At 39.0% G+C, this 17171-nt stretch overlaps 1 long non-coding RNA gene across 6 annotated transcripts in view; it reads left to right on the top strand.

Moving 5' to 3' along the window:
- The window catches only part of LOC308611637, a 154913-nt gene that overhangs the window by 68481 nt on the left and 69261 nt on the right, over window positions 1-17171 (top strand). The window contains exon 6 of one of the 6 annotated variants that reach the window (XR_014014988.1): window positions 1829-1853. The exons of the other annotated variants lie outside the window; for them this stretch is intronic. This is a non-coding gene — a long non-coding RNA (uncharacterized lncRNA). Of the gene's footprint in view, window positions 1-1828; window positions 1854-17171 lie in introns of those variants that run through there. 6 annotated transcript variants of the gene reach the window in all.

Below are 17171 nucleotides of genomic sequence, written 5' to 3'. Positions count from 1 at the left end.
ATAACAGTGGGAATGATCCAGTAGATGCGTGTGGGGGAGGGGAGAGCTGCTGCCCGTGGTCCTGGAGTGGGGAGGGGATGGCTGAGCAGGGTTGCAGGTGGGGAAGCCCTCCGATGGCTTCTCTGTTCTCAGGGAAGCAGCTCCTCAGCTGAGGGTGAGGGTGAGGTTGGGGATTTGAGGGGAGAGCAGAGCTCTGGGGCCCAGCTCCATCGTGACCATCAGCACACACAGTGCATCCAGCTGGGAAGACTGTACTTGCCTTCCCTGCCTGAAAAGCCATCTCCTTCCTTAAATGTGGGAGTAATTACTCTTTGGGGAGCCTGTGTAATTACACGGGTGCTGCTCAGCTCAAAGCGAATTGAGTGCCAGTTCTGGCCACGGACATTTTCTGCTCTGCTGTTGGAAGGGTCCCCAGAGGAAGTGTCCTGCTTGCCTGGCTCTTGGCCTCGAGGACCCTTCACACCATCTAGTGTTGTGTCTTTTATCTTTGACATAAGCATCAAATGTCTTCAGGTTGTGCATGTGATCTTAAGAAGCAATTCCCTGCTTCCAGGAGCTTCTGTTCTCCTCGGGAAAGGCACTTCACAGACGTAATTACGGGAGAGGACGGGAATCCTGCCTGTCGATACGTAGGGAACTCCAGAGTGCTGACAAAGCAGAGCCTGCTTTTATTTATTTATTTATTCATTCATTTTAATTTTTTATTTGTTTACTATTTAACTTACTCAGTTTCGGCTGCGTTGGGTCTCTGTTGTTGCGCGCGGGCTTTGTTCTCTAGTTGCGGCGAGCGGGGGCTACTCTTCGTGGCAGTGCGCGGGCTTCTCATTGCGGTGGCTTCTCTTATTGTGGAGCACAGCTTCTAGGCATGCGGGCCTCAGTAGTTGCGGGTCGTGGGCTCAGTAGTTGTGGCACGCAGGCTCTAGAGCGCAGGCTCAGTAATTGTGGTGCACGGGCTTAGTTGCTCCGCAGCATGTGGCATCTTCCCGGACCAGTGTTCGAACCCGTGTGCCCACCATTGGCAGGCGGATTGTTAACCAGTGTGCGACCAGGGAAGTCCGAGAGCCTGGTTTTAAATGCATTGTCAGAGCACGTGGCTCAGTGACTCGGGGAAGGGGGACGGCCCTCAAGTGCCCAGGACTTGGGTAGCTGCAGAGGTTGGCGAGGCTCTCAGAGCAGCGTGAGGTGGACTGGATGAGGCTCCTGAGGTGCTGGTAAGGACCTCCTTCCTTAGGATGTGGGCCTCCCGTCAGGAAGAGCGGGACGTGAAGGCAGGCAGACCCTGAGTTTGACTGAAGAGCCTCCCCTCTGTGCTGGTTTTGGTTTCTTCCTGTGCAGAAACTGAAACCTTGTAATTGGGACAGTGAGTCATCTGATCAAAAGATGTCATGTGTAGAGACTGTGGACAGCATGAAACGTGGGGTGGGGTGCGGTGGGTCAAGTCAGGGGGACTCTGGGCTCCAGCGCGATGCCCGACAGGAAGGGGCGAGGCCGCGGCGTGTTCCCGCTCATCCTAGGCCCCGGTAAGCAGTATGGACGTTCCCTTGGGGTTTTTCTGAATCGTGAATGAGGTTGAGAGTATTTTCACGTGCTTAGAAGCCGTTTCTTCTTTTTAATTGGTGGACAGTCTTTAACGCAGCTTTAGGGTTATAGGAGAATCAGAATCGAGCAGACAGCGCTTTCCTATACCCGTCCCTCTGGGTTCCCTCCCTTGGTAATGTCTCTGGCCTGTGTGGCGAGTCATCTCAGTGATGGATCGGCATTGACACCTAATTCTCCCCTGGAGTCTGTAGTTTATATTAAGGCTCACTCTCTGTGTCCTACTGTTCAGGTTTGGACAGGTGTGATGACCTGCAGCCACCACTGCAGTGCCACCCAGAACCATTTCACTGCCCGAAACATCCCTGGGGGCCACCTTCCCTACCAGTGCCCTACCAGAACATCCTACCAGTGCCCCCAAGCCCCTGACAGCTGCTGGTCTTGTTACTGTCTGTGTATTTTTGCCCTTTCGAGAATGTCACGTAGTTGGAGTCCTTCATTCTGTGGTCTTTTCAGACTGGTGTCTTTCTGTTTTTGTATGAAGGGCCTGTTCATGTCCACTGCCCGTCTTACTGCCCCAATGCTTTCCTGTGTTTGTTTTTTTTTTTTTTTTTTCTGTGCGCGCGCCTCTCACTGTTGTCTCCTCTCCTGCTTCGGAGCTCAGGCTCCGGACGTGCAGGCTCAGCAGCCATGGCTCAAGGGCCCAGCCGATCCGCGGCATGTGGGATCCTCCCGGTCCGGGGCACGAACCCGTGTCCCCTGCATCGTTTGGCACTGGAAGGCTTCCAGAAGCCTCCCCCTTCCATTGCAGCTGAGGAAGCAGCTCCTCAGCTGAAGGTGTGGGTGAGTTTGGGGGTTTGAGAATAGGCAGTTGGAAGAACTCCTCAGTCTGGAAGACACGATGTGGGAGGGAATCTGAGTAGCTCATGTAACGTGTGTATAGATTATTCACTAAATCTTGAGTTAGCTCTTAAGATTGAGAAGAAGCAGCATTAGGGAATAATAAGCGAGCTGTCCTCCACATCCTAAGACACGGTACCAACTGAGACTATAAATCTGCAGGTCCAGATTCATTCACAGATGGTAGGCTGATGGGAAGCTGTTAGCCAGAGTTAGGGGGTTAGGGAGCAAATCCCCAACTTAGATTCTGTAGAGGGTAACAACCTGCCTCTCTCATGCAGGGGGAGATGGAATTCTCAGCTCAATGCCTCAGGACTCCGGTCCATTATCATGGCTGTTGTAATCTGTTTCTGAAGTGGTCTTTTCTACAACATTGAAAAAAGTGACTGCATTATCCTGAACATTTTTATCAAGTAACAAATCAGCTGATATAAATGCATAAAGTTGGCTGAAAGCAGGCCAGGATTTCAAAGCCCCTTCGGCATGTCTAGGTTGGGCACACGTCATGGAGCCTAAGAGTTTATTTAGATGGGGAATCTTAAAAAGCTGCGACTAAAAGTGACCATGAAATCATCAAACTTTTAAGTTTGAAAAAGGCTCATTCTTTTTCATATGTAAAAAAGCATTAAGTGAGTCATTACAAGAGCTTTTTAAAAAGCCTGTCAAGAGAGTGACAGATACAGAACTTTAAACCCATGCCTCTGGGGCCAGTGCTCTTTCTGTCATAAAATGTTTCTCCCTAACATTTGATGAATCCAAAACACACACACACACACACACACACACACACACACACACACACACACACACACACACACACACACACACACACACACACACACACACACACACACACACACACACACACACACACACACACACACACACACACACACACACACACACACACACACACACACACACACACACACACACACACACACACGTTAAGACCCAGTGTTCACTCTTCAACTTGCTTTCAACCATATGGAAACTTTATGGATTGAGTCTTTCAGATATTATTTCAGAGCAGATAAGCCAAATGCTATTTCTCTCACCTGGCTCCAAGCACTGTTTAGTCTTCTCCAACTGGGTGTAATCATTCACTAGGGATCTCACCTATTGTTCAACACTCAAACTTGTGATGGCCATGCTGTGGACTCCATTGTCTTGAGAGGAAAGTTTACACACCAAAACATTTGGGTGGGTGAAAGGATCACAGGAGAGGAGACTAGAGGAAAGGTATCGGTAAATATGTAGTGAGTTGTTGCTCTTCTACCTTGATTATGCCTGAATGGCTATTTTTATTAACATGAGCTTGTGCTACATGCTTGATGCATGACACACGCAGACTCCCTTAACTTAGAACATAATTGTGGCACATGTATCTCCAGCTACAAATATAGATACCAAAGAGCCTAAGGAGCTCTGAGAGTCACATACCTTCATTTATTTTTTTGACTTTTTCTTTTTTTGTGAGAATTGAATAGAAATAAAAGCTTAAAAGTATCCCTTATTCACCTAGCAATTTCTTCTCATCTTCCTTTTCTCAGGTAACATCTCTAGGAATCCTCCCATACCCAGGAAAAGATAGTTTCTCCTGCTCTTTACAATCAAAACCCCCTGGGCAACCCTTTCTCATACCTTTTATAGTAGGGTGTTGAATTGTGGATTTACTTGTCTGAATCTTCTTGAACCTGTGAGAAATTGAGTGCAGGGGCTGAATCTTCCAACAGTGTATCTTCCAGTGCCAAGCACGAAAGAGTCAACTAACATGTAGCTTTAAAAAAAAAGTATCTTGTACATATTGTAAGTGTTCAATACATTTGTACATCAAATACCTGAAATAATCAAGGCTGAGAAATATGATAGGAAAAAATTAATATTAAGGAGGATTTATAAATGAGTAGAAAGGGGATTTTAGGGAAGAAATCATGATTTAAGATTATTGGTTTTTTTGAACCTGGTATATGTTGCGGATTGCTATAGAAGAAAAGGCAGTTCAGTACTTTGAAAATGTGTGAAGTCTATATTCATTAGTTCATCAGCTAAAATAAGGTGGTATGCCCATAGCTGCTCATCTTTCAAAAATTTTCATAAATGTCAACTTGTTGAAAATATTTTTGAAACTAATTTTTCTTTACCTTTTAAATTCTCTTGGAATTAAACATGGTGATTTACCACTAAGACCTTCAAGATGTATTAATTTATTTAGGCCACCATAATAAATTTGAGAGAGTCTTTGTACAGAGATGCATTTTAAAAAACACAGTTAATCACCCAAAAGTAATTTATAAAGGAATTCAAATTTTAACCATTACTCATAAAAAAAGGTGAAAAAAGGAATTAAATTCATAAAAAGTTGAACATTCTTAAATCTTCATCCCCCTACTCAATTTTCTTGTAGTTCACAGTGCTGCAGAATTCCTAATGCAGAAATCCTCAATTATATCCAGCACTTTTTGGCTTTTCCCTTTTCTTTACAAACCCTCCATTATTTTCTTTTTCTTTTTTTTAAATATCTTTTTTGGAGTATAATTGCTTTACAATGGTGTGTTAGTTTCTGCTGTATAACAGAGTGAATCAGCTATATGTATACATATATCCCCATATCCCCTCCCTCTTGCGTCTCCCTCCCACCCTCCCTATCCCACCCCTCCAGGCGGTCACCAAGCACCGAGCTGATCTCCCTGTGCTATGCGGCCGCTTCCCACTAGCTCTCTATTATTCTGTATGTGGTAGTGTATCTATGTCCATGCTACTCTCTCACAGCGTCCCAGCCTAACCTTCCCCCTTCCTTGTGTCCTCAAGTCCATTCTCCACATCTGTGTGTTTATTCCTGTCCTGCTCCTTGGTTTATCGGAACCTTTCTTTTTTTTTTTAGATTCCATGTATATGTGTTAGCATACAGTATTTGTTTTTCTCTTTCTGACTTCCTTCACTCTGTATGACAGACTCTAGGTCCATCCACCTCACTACAAATAACTCAATTTCGTTTCTTTCTATGGCTGAGTAATATTCCATTGTATATATGTGCCACACCTTCTTTATCCATTCATCTGTTGATGGACATTTAGGTTGCTTCCATGTCGCGGCTATTGTAAATACAGCTGCAATGAACATTGTGGTCCATGACTCTTTTTGAATTATGGCTTTCTCAGTGTATATGCCCAGTAGTGAGATTGCTGGGTCGTATGGTAGTTCTCTTTTTTAGTTTTTTAAGGAACCTCCATACTGTTCTCCATAGTGGCTATACCAATTTACAGTCCCACCAACAGTGTAGGAGGGTTCCCTTTTCTCCACACCCTCTCCAGCGTTTATTGTCTGTAGATTTTTTGATGATGGCCATTCTGACCGGTGTGAGGTGATACCTCATTGTAGCTTTGATTTGCATTTCTCTAATGATTAGTGATGCTGAGCATCGTTTCATGTGTTTGTTGGCAATCTGTATGTCTTCTTTGGAGAAATGTCTATTTAAGCCTTACGCCCATTTTTGGATTGGTTTGTTTGTTTTTTGATATTGAGCTGTGTGAGCTGCTTGCAAATTTTAGAGATTAATCCTTTGTTAGTTGCTTCATTTGCACATATTTTCTCCCATTCTGAGGGTTGTTTTTCGTCTTGTTTATGGTTTCCATTGCTGTGCAAAAGCCCCATAGCAGTATTGTGAGTGTCACTGAAGCAGACTTGGGTCCACTTATCCACGTGCAATAAACCCAATCTACTGACACTGGGTTGTGGTGAAATAAAGTGCCGTGTTTTATTGTAAGGCACCATACAAAGAGTCTGGGACAGCTAGTACTCAAAAAGTCTCATTTTCCTGATGGGTTTCAGCAAAGTGTTTTTAAAGGCAAGGTGAGGGAGGGGAGTCCCAGGATATGTGATCAGCTTGTGCACGGTTCTCTGTTTGGTTGATGGTGAGGTTTCAGGACAGTGTCACAGGGGTTAACTTCATCAATTCTTCGGCTCCAGTAGGCCTGGGGGCTATGTGCTCATGGTCATTAAGTAGTTAACCTTCCATTTGGTGGGAGTTTTAGCATCTGTAAAGCAGGAAATGTGCATCAAATACTGTTATCTATGTACTTCAGAGAGGAGCTAAAGTAGAGGATATGGGGGAGGGGTCTATCCTAGGAAGGCCCCATAGGGTCCTCCTCTGTTACATGAGCCCTGATGTTCTTTCCAAAATCCTCTTAAAGTTGAAGACAGACAGATTGGGTTTCCATTTTTTTGCTACCAAAAGCATCCTAACTTATACACTTGGCATAAAAATACTCTACTAATTTGGTACCTGCTCAGAGGTCTTGCTCAGGGCTGTACACAACTCCAGCTTGTGTCATTCACATTGACATTATTATGAATGGTACCCACTGGAGTTGTGCAGTCCCCAACTTTCATAGTTGTAAAAGGCTGTGCTGCTTTGTATCTGCTCATCTTTCCAGCTCCCCTTCAGTTGTCTTACATATGTGAGCTACAGTTGAGTCAGTTCCAACTACTTTTGCTCTCCAGAGGAACCATGGTATTAATTGGGGTTTTTGTGTTCACTTTGTTCCCAATGCCAAATACAGATTCTTCACAGTTTGTTCATCTGACAGAGTCGTGTTTATTCTTTGATGGTCTTCTCAGATATCACCTTTACTCTAAAACTTTTCTGGTCACATCATTTTCCTGCCATAGACCCTAGGCACTCATAGTAAATGACTTTATCAAATGTAAACATAGCACTTTGTGTACATTTCTATCAATGCATCTCATGCTGGTTTTTTATGTTAGTCTTCTGTACTGACCTATGTGCTTTTTGAGCAAACAGATTTTTCTAATTGTGGCCTAGTAGAGGAAACCCTAGCACACAGCAGATGCTTAAAGGACTCTCTCTTTGTGGACTGTTTAATGTATTCATTAACACTCATAATTCACTGAATGAACCAAATCATTTAATATTTACAGTTTTCCACAGCAAGATCTTTTTCGACCCACCGCCTAGAGTAATGAAAATAAAAACAAAAATAAATAAATGGGACCTAATGAAACTTAGAAGCTTTTGCACAGCAAAGGAAACCATAAACAAACTGAAAAGACAACCCTCAGAATGGGAGAAAATATTTTCAAACAAAGCAACTGACAAGGGATTAATCTCCAAAATATACAAACAGTTCATTCAGCTCAATATCAAAAAGACAAACAACCCAATCAAAAAATGGGTGGAAGACCTAAATAGACATTTCTCCAAAGAAGACATACAGGTGGCCAAGAAACACATGAAAAGATGCTCAGCATCACTAATCATTAGAGAAATGCAAATCAAAATGACAGTGAAGTATCACCTCATACCAGTCAGAATGGCCATCATCAAAAAATCTACAGACAATAAATGCTGGAGAGGGTGTGGAGAAAAGGGTACCCTCCAACACTGTTGGTGGAACTGTAAATTGGTACAGCCACTATGGAGAACAGTATGGAGATTCCTTAAAAAACTAAAGATAGAGCTACCATATGACCTAGCAATCCCACTCCTAGGCATATATCCAAAGAAAACCATAATTCGAAAGGATGAATGCACCCCAATGTTCACTGCAGCACTATTTATAGTAGCCAGCACGTGGAAGGAACCTAAATGTCCATCAACAGAAGAATGGATAAAGAAGATGTGGTACATATATACAATGGAATATTCCTCAGCCATAAAAAGGAATGAAATAGTGCCATTTGCAGAGATGTGGTTGGAGCTAGAGATTGTCATACAGAGTGAAGTAAGTCAGACAGAGAAAGACAAATATTGTACAGTACCATTTATGTGTGGAATCTAGAAAAATGGTAGAGATGAACTTACTTGCAAAGCAGAAATAGAGTCACAGATGTAGAGAACAACCTTACGGTTACCAAGGGGGGAAGGGGTGGGTGGGATGAATTGGGAGATTGGGACTGACATATATAACTACTATGTATAAAATAGGTAACTAATGAGAACCTACTGTATATCACAGGGAACTCTACTCAGTGCTCTGTGGTGACCTAAATGGGAAGGAAATCTAAAAAAGAGCAGATATATGTATATGTATGACTGATTCACTTTGCTGTACAGCAAGAAACTAACACAACATTGTAAAAGAACTATACTCCAATAAAAATCAAATAAAAATTTTAGAGTTTTCAGTCTCCCATTATCACATATATCCAGATGCAGCAATATTTACTTCTTCTATCAGTTGCCAATGTCAACTAAAAAAACCCAAACAATAGCAGCATAGTAAGGAGAAACTTTACCCAAAAGGGTAAGTGCGAGGAGGGGCCTATTGCAATTGGGGGAGGAGAACTATCGCATTAGGGAGAATGCTGTGACCCTAAGATCTGCAAGCCTCTCAGTGGTTAATCAAAAGGGGTTTTTCTTCTCTTGAGAGGAAGTAACAAGGGTATTAAGGGTAGGGTGTGGGCAAATGGGATAAAAGAGTAGCTTGAGTGGATGGTAGATCCGAGAATATTTTACCCTGAGGTCAGCCTGTTCTTAGGAGAGATTATCTGTTGACTCAGTCTGACAGTGAGTCCGAGTTCTGGAGCCTGGAGGAAGGAGTGAAACTTTACAGTTGGATTAATAAGCAGTTTGTTCCAATTGATTAGTAGGAATAAACACTTCAGATGATAATTTATGAGACAAAAAAAATGGCAATTTGGAATATCTTTGGCATTGCCATAGGTAAACAAGAGGAGGCATCTGTGGTGGTTCTTAGGAATAAGCTGTTTTCCACAACACAAAGGGCAGAGGGATATCTTAACTTTTGCTGTTTTCCAGGATTCGAGGGCTCAGGTAAAATTCCACATTGTCACTAATAATAGTTTTCAGTATCGAAGGACACAATTAGACTATATAAAACTTTATTTTCTTTTGCAGTGGTCATCACACAGCCAAGCAAATGTATCCACTTGTTAAATTTAATTACCTTTTATCTTAGAGAGTTCCCCCAAATTAAATAGGTCAGAAATTTTTATAAAGAATCAAATATTGCTTTCCTGTCTGAAAAGTGTGGACTGAGTATCAGAGACTTATCAGATTCCTTTCAAGCTAAAGTCACCTTCATTCACTTGATAAGACTGTAGAGGGCACAGTTGGACTGAAACAAAGCTTGAGTGAAAGAGTGTGAGAACTTCATTACACCCAGCTAATACCCACCTGTGTGCTGTCAGTGATTCATATCTGCCTTTCAGAGCAAAGGTCTTTTAAAAAGTCTTTTTGAAAGAGGGTTTTCTTATTTGTCACTTTACTTTCTTTTTAATTAATCCTAACAACACTTCATGTGAGAAAGTGTGTTTGAAGAGATAGAATTATAAATGAGTCCAGCATTATTGTTATAGTCCCTGTATTAAAATGTTACTGTAAGCTAAGGCAAGGAAGTCAAAGATAGTAGATTAAGAGAAAACTGCTGGGGAAATGAGCAAGCATTATTAAAAACAAGTGACAGGTTTGTATTACTCTATTGGAAGGAGCATATAGTAGTGGAAAGACTAAGGAATTAGTTGGGCTATCCGTAAGCTATTTGAAGCACAGCTTTTCCAAAGCTAAGTAAAGTTTTCTCTAATCATCAGCTAATTTGTGGTTTCAAAATCCTGTAGTGTTCTTGATGCAGTTACCACCAAAATGAAGCATGCCCTTTTTCCTAATGGTCTACTCCTCCCCTTCCTTGTACTATATGTGCAAAACAAATGACATATACGAACTCTTTATGTTCTCTTTTCACCCTGCTTTCATTCCACATTGCACCAAGATTTCATTTTCCACATCAGTAATGGCTTTATAATTTCCAAATTCAAAGGTTTTTCTTCTGTCTCATTTACCTTAAAATCTCAATTGCCTTTGATTTTTTGCTCCTCACAGATGACTCTTACCTTTTTGCTGTAATTGTGTTGACTATGTACTACCTGTTACTCTTTTCACATATTTAGCAAATCAGTTTGTTAGTTTGAGTGCTGCTTTTTGATTTTTCCCATTCCATTATTTTGGGAATTCACCATACTTCTGTATTGTGTGTGCTGGTTCTCCTCTATCAGACTATTGATTGAATTTTATGTTTCCAGCTAAAACCTGCCATTGGATTGGCTATTACCTCAGTGGGAAATGGCTAGGGTATCCATGTAATGTACTCTCACTAAAGCCCCAACTTTGTATTGCTAATTGCCTTCTAAATATTCATAAATGGATGTCTTGCTATTCCTTGAAAGATAGCTATTCAAAATCATTTTTCTCTCCAAACCTAGTCCCTCTTTCTGATTTTCTTATTCTTCTATCTCTGCCATAGCCTTTAGATAGAAAAAAATTTGACTGTTTTTTCAACTAACACTCTGTAGGCTCCTTGCTATCCTCCTAGGCCAGGTCTTTGGGCCAAGGTAACTAGTCTCTGGATCCATTAGAAAGTCCAAGGGGGCAGAATTTTCTTTATGCTTTTGTTCATTAATGTAGCCTAATCACAAAGGATGATAAGTAGCTCAATTAATATTCATTAATAAATGAATGAGCCCAAATACCCAAAGTTAGGTTCTCCTATTATTTATTTTACATTAATTACCAGATGAATATTTTTAATACCACTTTTGTATTGCTGCTTTTCTGATCAGAAACTTCATTGAGTCTATTTTGTCTCTTTTTTTCTGACTTTTAAGATTGTCCATTTTTCTATTCTAAGGAGGTCCTAAGAAAGTGAATTAATGTTGTGGGTAAGAGTGAATGTACTGGAGTTAAACAGCCTGAGTTTGATTATTGTTCTTTCATTTACTAACTGGGACAGGTATTTAATTTTTCTGTGCCTCGGTTTCTACGTCTTTAAAATTGAGATAATGATCACTGGATTGATGTTAGGATGAAATAAGTTAGTGTGTCTTAAGCACTCAAACAGTGCCTGGTATTTAATGAATGCTCAATATGCATTATTATTATTATTATTATTAACCTCTACATTTGAAAAGCGTCTGTACAGTCAGTGACATCCAGATGTTTAATAGAACATATCCCATCTTTCAAACAAAATTTTACATGTAATCCCAATAACTTTATGAAATACAAAATAAGTGTGGCTTTGATTATTTGTACCCTCCGCTCTTTCATAAACTCATAAATGTCCTTGACAAAATCCCCAAACTCCAAGAACTACAATTTAAAAACCCCTGGTCTCAGTAACTTTTTTTCTTTTTTTTTAATATTTATTTTTTTGGCTGCACTGGGTCTTAGTTGTGGCATGCAGACTTCTTAGTTGTGGCATGCGGAATCTTAGTTGCAGAATGTGGACTCTTAGTTGCAGCATGCATGCGGGATCTAGTTCCCTGACCAGGGATCAAACCCGGGCCCCCTGCATTGGGAGCACAGGGTCTTACCCACTGGACCACCAGAGAAGTCCCTGGTCTCAGCAACTTTTGATGTAAGTATTTACTGATTGACTAAGTCATGTTGAAAACCATTAGATTGTAGAAAGAGCAGGCACTTTAATAATACATCTATTATATTGCCTGTCTCAAGTGAGGGTATTGTAAGACAAGGAAGTTACATTTGAAAATATTATGTAACACAGACAATTTATGTCTATTTTAGTAAATTTAGATCAAAGGAATAAACTTTTTTTTATAATAAATGAGGGGTAAGTTTGAATTACAAATCATACTTAAGGAATCAAAGTGTTGTGTTATTATAATTGTCATATATAGAATAAATTATTTGCCCTTTGAGCATTTGGAGATGACTTAAAACATTATTTGTTTCTGAACTAAACCTAAAAGATGTAAAAAGCATTTTCTAAATGATAATATTGATATTAACACTACTTATCCTTTTACTTTCAACTCTGTAAGCTTAGTAAAACTTCAGTCTTTATTGATATCCCCATATCTAAAAGATATTTATCTCTACTGCTTAACTGGAAATTTTTGAGAAAAAATTAATTGATGTTATTAAAAGAAAGGTGTCATCTAAAATTATACTGTCTTATTCTTAGAAAGAATTTGCTGAGTGATCCAATGAACATCTGACTAAGAGTCATGTACTCTTAAAGGGGTTGAGAACAGGTTCATGAGATATTTGAGTCCCTTCATTTTACAAATGAGAAAAATATGAGCCTGCTTAGCTAAGGAATTTACCAAAGATAGATGATTGCATATTAAATATTAAGAAGTATTAAAATCTCTGTTCTCAATCCAGTACTCTTTCCACCATTTGGAAAATTAATCATACAGTCTCAAACATCAAAATATTTTTTCCTGTATCCAAAAGAGAACAGAATGTCATGTTTTAGAATCCAGATGTCATATCAACTTAAAAAGCAACATAAAAAACAATTGTAAAGTAAAACTTTGGATTAAGCAGATGATGACTGCTTGATTGGTAGTGGCTTATACTGGAATATAAAGTAAATCAGTAAGCAGAAATACTGCAGTCATCTGTTTTTCTGAATGTCAATCAACAGAGCTGTTCTAAGAAGGATTGAGAAATAGCAAAAGGCTGGTCTTTCTCCAATCTGTGGTTGTCTTTATTGAACTCATTTTCTTTTTTCCTTGCCCTTTTTGGTGCCTCTTTATCTCTGTTCTCTCCTTCTCCTACCAAAACTTCTAGGAAACTTGTATCAAACTTGTACTGAAATGTAAATGGCTTACAAGCCTTAAGGTGCTGCCTCTCCCAGGGAAGTGTGAGGAGTGAGATTTAAGAGGGGCAAAGAAAGGTAAAGTTATAGAATGTATATCTAAATATGAAATTTTAAGCATCAATGAGGAAGAGAATAGCAGTTTTAAATTGTAGGAGGACACACTTCCCAGTGATTTTAAAACCATTGTTAATCTCCCCAAAGAAATAAAAACCAAACAGACAAACAAATATGCAACAAATATAACAGCCAAACACAAAAACAAAAATAAAAAACCCCAAATTAATGGGACTTGACTATGTTGAAACTGAGATTAATATGTGGAGTATTGATTTCTCTAATAAGTTGAGTCCCTCAGTCCATGAACATGGTATATCCCTTTATCTAGGTATTCTTTAATTTTTCTCAGTACTGCTTCATAATTTTGCATATAGAAGTCTTCGTATCTCTCATTAGATTTATTTTTATGTGTTTCACTTTTTAGATATTACCATCAAGAGCATCGTTTTCTGAATATCCTATTTGCTGTTGGTCTGTACAAATACAATTGATTTTTAAAACTATTGACCTTGGATTCAGCAACCTTGTTAAATTATCTTATTCAAATGGCTTACCTGTAGAATTTGTTTCAAATACCATAAGGATTAAAAGATCAATTCTCTAAAACAATGTAATAAATCTAAGATTTCCTACAAACAGTAATGTTTTTAAAAATTCATACAGCAAAACTTGACAGGAAAAGAAGAATAAATATGTAAATCCACAATCATCGTGAGAGATTTTAACACAACTCCCTCAGTAGTAGGTAGAACAACCAGCCAAAAGTCCATGGAAGATTTTTAACACAAATATCAAACTTGATCAATTTGAAATATATAAAACGCTCTATGCAACAATGATGGAAATCACACTTTTCACAAGTATATATAGACTATATTACAAAATTACTTATATGGTTGTACATAAAGCAAGTCTCAACATATTTCAAAGACTGAAATACAATAAAATATGCTTTCTGACCATTGAGATGTTGAGTTAGAAATCAGTAACAAAAATTATTTTAAAATAGATCCAAATGTTCAGGAATTAAGCATTTTACTTTAATAATCCACAAAGAAGAAATCACAATTAGCATAAGAAAAGCAAAATTTTAGCTATACTCCCATGGTTTATTACATATGTGTGTACTCTAACACCATCACAGTTTCCCCCACAAGCATATGCACTAACAGAGTTTGTATCCTATCTATCTAGTTTCCTTTAGGGTCTGATAAGGCCAGTTGAAGATGCTTCCTAAATGCTAATTGGGTGTATCGGCAGAACTCTTGGTTTTAAGCAACATGATATGACTTAGATAACTTTAAGAAAATGAATTTATTACAGTGATACAGAGTAGCTCACAGAATGGTTTGGAGAGTCAGAGAACCGTGGGTCTAAACGATCAGCCAGGAGAAATGTCTAAACTTATTTCATGGTCTGATGTGGTGAAGACGAGATTGCCGCTACTGCTGGATTACTTGATTACTCTGCAGATTGTAATGCTGAGCTCACAAACACAGAATTTAGATGCTGCTGGAAAGAGGGTATTGCTTCCACTAGGGTTCTTTTGTGTGACCAGTATAGACTCTACAATTACTGTTTTCCACTCACTCACTGGCAGCTTTTAATTGCAAATCTGGGGCATATGCATCCAACTGATAGAATTCCGTTTTTGTGCTAATGCCCTAGTTTCAAAGGAGGCTGAGAAAACAAGTACTTGAGATGTTTAGCTTCTATGGTGAAAGGTGGATTTGCCTCATAAAGGGGGAGATTCCTAAATCATAGGGAATGGACAAGGTTCATGCAATTTATCTATGACTTTCAGGCAGACATGGGTCTTGCCAAGACACTTTGGATAGTCTATTTACTGATCTGTAGGTTCTCTGAGCATGATGTCATTAAAATAGAGGATAAGTGTGATGTCAGAAGGTCAAGGTCTCTATGAACTAAGCTGTGATGTAGAATGAAAAAGTTGAGACAATACAGTGAAATTAATATTGCTGCCTTGTGATTTGCAAGCAAATTGTTCTGATGTTCTCAGCTTTTTAGAGTAAAGGAATAAAAGCATGTGCCTAATCAATAACTATTGATTACTTAGAAAGCAAAGCAGGTCCCTTAGAACCTTACTGATTTGTTCTAGTGAAGAGACCACATATAGAACAACGGCCTCAATTTGCTGTCTCTAGCTGATCAAATTTATAACAATCTTCTGTTTTACTCCTGAATACTCTGACTTCTACACTAGACAAATTGAAATTTTAAAAGGGAATATGATAGAAATCACCAACCCTGAATTTGTAAAATCTTCAGTAGTGAAACTAATCACTGTGATTCTCTTAGGGATTTAATCATGCTTTTGACATATTATTATAATAAATAGAGGAAGCTCTTGGGGCTTTTATTGAGCTCTTCCTAATAAAAATATTATTCCCTGAGACATGCAGCCAAGATGGTGATTCTGCTTGTGGCTGAGTGTACTACTTTAATGATATACTAAGAAACTAGTGAAATATTTATGGAATTTTGGGGCATCCTAGTAGTCCTACTGGGAGGCAGACTTAAGTCAAACTGCCATTTATCATTTCATCTTCATGTCTCCACCCTGACTAGTGGAGAATAGTGGTATCGAAGGTACCAAGAATCAATACAGGGAAGGGTAAAGAGGTTGGGATGGGAAAAATTGACTTCCATTTTCTAGGTAACTCGTCTTGGCTAAGTCATTACATGTCTCCAATCATGGCGAAAAAAATGTTACTATATGTCGTAAAATTGACTTCTCTTTAGAAAGATGGCAAGTGAGGGTTGGAGAGTCCTTTCTTTATTGGAATCTACCATTATATCCTCATCCCACTACAAAGAAGTCCAGTTCTTTTTCAGTCAGTGCCCCATTCCAAGATGCCAATTAAACTCTCATAATAAAGCAGTCATCAGAATTAAATGTTTAGTGTTATTCTATCTCAACCTGTGGATGCAAGAAGTAAGACTTTTATCACATTCACAGAAAGTTAATGATATTTGGCCTTATCTTGAGCTGGGAATTTAAGACTGGAATATTACATTCTTATTACATTGGTTTATCCTGTTGTCTTTATTTTTAATTTATTTTATTAATGTATGAAAAGAAATTTTATTGTGGTAAGAAAACAATATGTTATCTACTCTCACATTTTTAAGTGTATAATACAGCCCCTGGCAACTATCATTCTATTCTTTGTTTCTACGAGTTTGACTATTTTAGATATCTCATGTAAGTGGAATCATGCAGTATTTGTTCTTCTGTGACTGGCATATTTCACTTAGCATAACATCTTCAGATATATCTATGTTACTGCACATGGCAGATTTTCCTTCTTTTTTAAGGCTGGACAATATTCTATTGTATGTATATATCACATTTTAAAAATGTATTCATACGTTTTGTCCATATCTTGGCTATCATGAATAATGCTACAGTGAGCATGGTAGTGCAGAAATATCTTTTAGATCTTGATTTCAAATCTTTAGACTATCTACAGAGAAGTGGCATTGCTGGGTCACGTGATAATTCTATTTTTAAGGTTTTTAAGACCCTCCATACTATTTCATAGCAACTACCATTTTACATTCTTACCAACAGTACCCAGTAGTTCCAATTTCTCCACATCCTTACCAATACTTTACTTTATTTATTTTTATAATAGCCATCCTAACAGGTTCAGGATGATACCTCATTGTGTGTTTTCTTTTGCTGTTTTTTGGGGGTTGTTTTGGTCTGTGCTGTGCGGCATGTGGGATCTTAGTTCCCTGACCAGGGATTGAACCTGCACCCTCAGCAGTGAAAGCACAGAGTCTTAACCACTGGACCACCAGGGAATTCCCTCATTGTGGTTTTGATTTACATTTTCCTGATGGTTAGTGATGTTGAGCACCTTTTCATATATCTGTTGACCATTTATATATCTTCTTTGGAAAAATGTCTGTTCAAGCCCATCATTGCCCATTTTTAAATTGGGTTATTTGGGGGGTTTTTTGCTATTAAGTCATAGGAGTTTCTTATAAATTTTGAATATTAAGCCCTTATCTGATACAGGGTTTGCAAGTATTTTCTTC

Source organism: Mesoplodon bidens (genome assembly GCF_964165515.1).
Source record: "Mesoplodon bidens genome assembly, contig: HAP1_SCAFFOLD_118, whole genome shotgun sequence".
Taxonomy (NCBI): Eukaryota; Metazoa; Chordata; class Mammalia; order Artiodactyla; family Ziphiidae; genus Mesoplodon; species Mesoplodon bidens.
This window is presented reverse-complemented; position numbering and strand designations above follow the sequence as displayed.